The sequence below is a fragment of the Pinus tabuliformis genome, chromosome 6 (genome assembly GCF_031772625.1).
Source record: "Pinus tabuliformis cultivar Carrire ecotype Pingquan chromosome 6, CPIR1, whole genome shotgun sequence".
In the NCBI taxonomy this organism is placed as follows: Eukaryota; Viridiplantae; Streptophyta; class Pinopsida; order Pinales; family Pinaceae; genus Pinus; species Pinus tabuliformis.
Window position 1 is genome coordinate 803,272,156 of NC_142292.1, and position 6,463 is coordinate 803,278,618.

A 6,463-nucleotide genomic window follows, 5' to 3' on the forward strand; every position below is an offset into this window, starting at 1 on the left:
CCAACACCAACGAATCCATAAGCCGATAACCTTAAGATATAGGGTTTCTTCATTGTCCTTCACCTCAAGCTTAATAAATAATTTATTGAAATTGTCAATGTACTGTTGAATAGTCTGCCTAGTAATCTGGCAAATATGCAACCAGTGTGTTGATGTTTCATGTCTGTAGCCAAGAGGAGAAAACCACTCACGACAATCTACTGAAATATGCCCATGATGTGATGGTTGGTTGATTGGAGGCAACCAACGTTCAAGTGTGGGAGTGCTGCCACCAAGTGTGTTCTTGGTACTCCATATGAACTTCAGCAATCGTAAGCTTCTGATCATCAGTTATATTCTTTTGGGTCTTTAAGTCGGCATCAAAATTCCAAACCCAGATATCTAATTTTTCTCAGTTGACAGCAATTGTCAAAACAAGAGTTAAGAGATTTTGGTGATTTTGGTGTCCAACTACAAAGTAGGTTTATTCAATGGAGCAGAGCCTAGGAGGGCAAGGCAATAAGTTCCCAAAATCCGTTCTCGTTTTTGTTGCTGCTAATGGCCTTTCATCAGCCTACCAAACATAGAGAAAATTTCTTGGGTCACCCTACTCTGGAACTGATTTTGTCTTTGAGTCGAGAGATGGAAATTCATTCTATTATTGTTGTTGATCACATAGCTCTTGTGTCATTAACAGGACAATGTCTGTTGGTTGAGAAAGGTCAGGAGTAACACGAACATACAAATATTTGTCAAATTCTGTCTTGAATGCCGCTCAAAGAAATCCTGCAACTCTAAATAAAATTCCACTGAACTATAACAGAAATTTACAGTGTTGAAGCACTCGAGAAATTTGCAAATTCAATTGGGAAACTCCATATGAGGACTGGAATGAAACACTAGAGAAACTAGAGATGGTATTCCAAAAAGAACTCTGGGTGGAAAATGCAAGGTAGATCCAGAACTTCAAAACGAAATCCCTAGTCACAGTTTCGCTGGTCAGCTTTATCGGGTTGTCTCTCCCTTAATACTGCTTGCACTTTCTATCGGTGCCAATTTTTGGAAAGGTTGGGCTATTTACTTTCCAGCAGCACAAGAAATATTGGATTCCGACTTGTATAATAAAGGTATGCAGCATATGCTTTCCAGAACTGAAGTTTGATTGTTTACCTTTACCTGGGACATGGTTTCCAAAGTTTTAATTAGACTGTTAGATCTCTGATAATTAGATCAAAAGTATTGCATATTATATATTAAGAAATCTCTCGAAATCTTCCTTCAAAGAAACAAGTCTCACTTCAATCCAAGAATTTTCAGAGTTATACCTCTGGGAAAGTATGGTACTACCCAAAGGGCACAGTCTTAAACCTGGAGATCTGATACCAACTGATATGTGCTCACAACTGAAATGTACGAAGCAATGAACACAAGAAAACATGTCAGCAAGATCACAACAGTATATGTCGCCTATACAAATTGTATACTCTATATTGTATCATAAATTGATATAATAAAGTACAATGTATAACATTTTTAAATAAAGCTAATCCATATAGAGAAAGCTTGGATGAGAAGAAAAACCAAAACAGAATGAACTAAAAGAGGGAAAAGCTAGAAAGAGAAAAGTACAAAGGACATAATTCAATGCTTATTTCCATTTTTTCGAATTTAATATTATGAGTTCTCTTCAATACATAACTGAAGACAAACATATATTAGCATCCATTGAAGCAATCAAATGCAATCAATATATCTTTTCTTCGTAAAACTTGTATATAGTACGAATTCAAATATGATTTTCCCTAATCTGACAAATAAGCTTGTCAGTCCACAGGCCTATGTCAACAGCTCATTGCAATTGACATCATCTATAATCCCCACATGAAAAAGATTCATTTTTTAAAGTTGGCAAACCTTGTAAAAAGTTCTCATGTAGCAATCTTGAAATGGAACTTGGCTGTAGAGGACATTCACCACAGAATTGAATGTTCCCAAATGCGATTGTGAGCTTCTTACTATGGTATCGAGAATGTGTCATATGTTGCTGCTCCGTATTGTTTAATTAAAATCTCAGAGACATTCCCCTTACGCATTCATCATCCTATACCATGATGTTGAAAATTCATAAGCAGCCAGTGCAGACCTCCTAAGCCACATTGAGAATATGGATGCCTAATAGCCATAGAATTATATCCGTGCCAAGCTTTGCCAGCTCAAAATCAAAAGGCCTAGAGAATCTTTCCAGTATTGCACGTATTTTCTACGTTTTAGGGCATTAGATGTCTCCTACAATGAAAGCAAGCATCTCTTTATTGACCTCAATCCAACCGCATCTGGGCATCGTTTTAATTCGTGTCTTTCATTTTTATGTGCAGCTTTCCAGTGTCGTCCCACCTACCAGCTGCCCCATATATGTTTGCTAGCAGCACACAAGGTGCGGCATTTTTAAGGTCCAACTCAAAAAGGCACTCTTCCCTGCACTGCCCAAGCTCTATATTTTTATGTGATCTGCAGACACCAAGCAAACAGCCCAAACTGTGTAATCAATTTTCACTGGAGTTTGGTTAATGAATTTTGGGCCCCCTCTAGATATCCAACATGACCAAGAAGGTCACCCATGCAGCTATAGTGCTCCATTGCGGGATCAATGTGAAAATACTGACTCATGTGATCCAAGTGATGGTGACCTTTTACTAGGCCTGCATTGCAGCACACAGAAAGGTGACATGATCTGGAAGTATGCCAGAGAATTGCATCTGTTCAAAGATTTTGAGGGCTTCATTTCCAGAGCCCCGCATGGCATATCCTACAATCATCACCGTCAAGGAGACCACGTTCTGATGAGACATTTTGTCAAACGAAGGGCTGCTCTCTCTATACTCCCACATCTGGCATACGTATCTACTAGAGCATTCTGCACAAAGACATCAGACAGGAACCCACTCGTAATTATTTTTTCTAAAGATCTGCATGCGCTCCTCCATGGCTGCCAAGTTAGCACAAGCAGGGAGCACAACGACAAAGATTTTAGAGTCTGTCTTCATGCCAGCCTGAAGAATTCGTTGAATGCTTTCTGCTCCGCATTTTTCTATTCAAGTCTCAGAGATATTACTCTTCAGTCTTCATCATCCTATCCATGATGATCGAGGAGTGGATAGTCCAGAGCTTCCAAGCTGAGCTTTGGCAACTTAAAATCAAAAGGCTTAGAGAATCTTTCCAATCTTGCATGAAAGTTCTGCATTTTGGGGTATCAGATGTCTCCTACAATGAAAGCATGCGTCTTTTTATTGACCTCAATCCAACTGCATCCAGGCATCTTTTTAATTTTTCTGTCTTTCATTTTTTTCCGCAGCTTTCGAATGTCATCCCACTTGCCAGCCACCCCATACATGTTAGCCAGGAGCACATAAGGTGTAGCATTTTTAGGGTCGAACTCAAAAAGGAATTCAGCCACGCACTGTCCAAGCTCTATATTGTTATGTGATCTACATGCACCAAGCAGACAACCCCAAACTGTAGAATTAGGTTTTACTGGCATTTGGTTAATGACGTTTTGAGCTTCCTCCAGATATCCAGCACGGCCAAGAAGGTCAACCATGCAGCTATAGTGCTCCATTGCGGGATCAATGTGATAATACTGACTCATGTGATCAAAATGATGGCGACCTTCTTTCACTAGGCCTGCATGGCAACAGGCAGACAAGACACAAAGAAAGGTGACATGGTCTGGTCGTATGCAAGAGGATTTCATCCGTTCAAAGAGTTGGAGGGCTTCCTTGCCAGAACCATGCATGGCATATCCTGCAATCATCACTGTCCAAGAGACCGTGTTCTGCTGAGATATTTCGTCAAACACGGTGCGTGCTCTCTCTATGCTGCCACATTTGGCATACATGTCTACCAGAGCATTCTGCACAAAGACATCAGAAAGGAATCCACTTCTAATTATTTCTTCATGGATTTGAATACCCTCCTTCAGAGCTGCCAAGTGAGCACAAGCAGGGAGCACAGCGACAAAAGCTTTAGAGTCTGGCTTCACACCAACCTGCAGCATTTGTCCAAAAAGCTTCAGGGCATCCACATTTAGCCCATTATGTGCATATCCTGCAACCATTGTGGTCCAGGACACTATGTTGCGTTCAGGCATTTTTCGAAACAGATGCAGGGCTTCATAGACGCAACCATTCTGTGCATACCCCGCAATCATTGCGTTCCATGAGACAGTATTTTGTTCAGGCATTTTCTGAAAGAGATCCAGAGCCTCATGAACATACCCATTCTTTGCATAACCGGCAATCATTGCTGTCCAGGACACCACATCTCGTTGATGCATTTTGTCAAACAATTCGCGTGCTTTCTCAATACTTCCGCATTTTGCATACATGTCTACAAGGGCACTCTCCACGAAGACATCAGACTGAAACCCACTTCTTATTATATCTTTATGGATCTCTATTCCCTGTTGGAGAGCTGCCGAGTCAGCACATGCCGAGATAACGCTGGCAAAGGTAAACTGATTGGGTTGGATACCTGTCTTTTGCATTCGTTGAAACAATTTCACTGCATCCTCAGGAGCACCATGCCTGCCATAAGCTGCAATCATAACAGTCCAAGAGAACACATCCCGTTCGGGCATTTGATCGAAAACTCTGCGAGCGTCAACCAGACTCCTGCATTTAGCGTATATGTTGACAAGCGTATTCCATACGAATCTGTCCGGCACAAATCCAGTCTCATTCATGTGGGCATGGACCAGCTTGCCCTCTGACAAGGCTTTCTCCTTGATGCAACCCTGCAAGAGTTGAACATAAGTCCAGCAATCTACATACTCGTTGGTAAAACTCAAGATATGCATTGCTTCTTTCAATCGACCCCCTTTGCAAAGAGTTCTCACATTCTCAGAAAGACTAGCGTTGCCATAATTGCCACTTCTGGTTTTTCCTCTACCATGAAGCTGAAGCATCTGCCCAACAAACAGTAACGTCCCATTCCTCTGATTCCTTAATGGTTCTGCCATTGCCTTCTCCAAAGAAAGCAAAAGCAGCTAACAATACCATTTTTGCTGCTTAACATTTACATAATCATTGAATACTCAATATGTGGTTATTACCAATCATCAAATCCAGTGAGTATATTGCTCTATCAGGGCAGGATATGCGACTTAATTGAGAAAATCTGAGTCCTCTTGATTGTCAATTCGTCCCGAAGCCTTAAAAATAAATGCTGCAGATGTCATCTCGTCGTTTATAAAAGCTGCGGATTGACGATAATATTCTGGCTGGTAATGAAAAAACATTGATTTCCCAGGCAGAAAAGCTCTCATTTTATGTAAATCAGTATTAGTTATTTCCAGAAGTACTGAACTGTGCGATGTGGATCCTCTGCGGAATCATGTTCAAGAACAGCACAGGCCAGCCATGACGACTAATGACGACTGTGCGATTTATTAACATGCATTTGCTTAAAATATATGTAGCCAAAGCTTAGTGGCATATTAATTTTTATTGGATGGTGTCAGCTAGGGATGGAGAGGAGGAACTCGTTGGCCTCCATGAGGAAGTGATTGGGGTTTGTATAGGGAAGGATTAAATTATGATGGTGAAATGAGAATGTAAAGTTATGAAAGAGGGCTTTTTCTTTTTTAAGCCAAAAGCAAAGGGAAGGATTAAAATATAGTGGGGTAAGGAGAAGTTATGAAAGAGGCTTTTTTCTTTTTTAAGCCAAAAGCAAATATTTTGAGAGGGGAGCCACAATGTAGGTTTTTGTTTTATATATATATGTGGATAATTTTAGAAGAGGAGTGATAGGGTTAATAGGGGTTAATATCATTTTAAGTTGATAATTTATTTTTGTTATAAGTTAATAATATTATGTTAGGTTTTAGGGTTAATATTTTCTTTCAGTCAACTACCAGTTTATATTAATCTAAGTTTTTGGAGGGTATATTTATGGCTATCACTTATGTAATTTTTGATGGACCTTGCATAATGCTTTGGTCATGTGATTATTTGTTTTTTTTTTTTATGTTTTGTTCATATCTATTTATTGAAGATCAACCTTTTTGATGGTTGGAGAACATAAACTCATGTAATGGTTTTTATATTAATAGAAATTAAGTGTTTTTTCTTTCCATGAAAAAAGGTTCTAGGGCATCAAGGTGTGCTTCCACATGTGTCGAAAAACCAAATGTTGGGGTTTCCACATGGGCACGAGAGTGCATGATTATATGTTGGCTTGGGTGGTATGGGTACAACAAGGTCACGACATGACCAAGTGACATGCCAGCGTAGACAAAGAGTGAAATCGACTTGAATGACAGGAGGGTAGTGTGTGAAGGAATGATGGAATGAATGTATCGAATGGCACGAGTCGCAAATTGGCTCAATGGCAAGGGAGTAAAACACAGTTGGAACGAGGTCAAGTTGACATGGGAGTGGGTGAGTCAACCACAGCATTGGCAAATTGACTAGTCGAATAAACATGA

The 6,463-nt window shown here is 40.0% G+C and overlaps 1 pseudogene; it reads right to left on the reverse strand.

Moving 5' to 3' along the window:
- Positions 1–1,616: 1,616 nt before the first annotated feature.
- On the reverse strand, positions 1,617–5,528 carry LOC149261234 (pentatricopeptide repeat-containing protein At2g13600 pseudogene; annotated as a pseudogene).
- Positions 5,529–6,463: the final 935 nt, after the last annotated feature.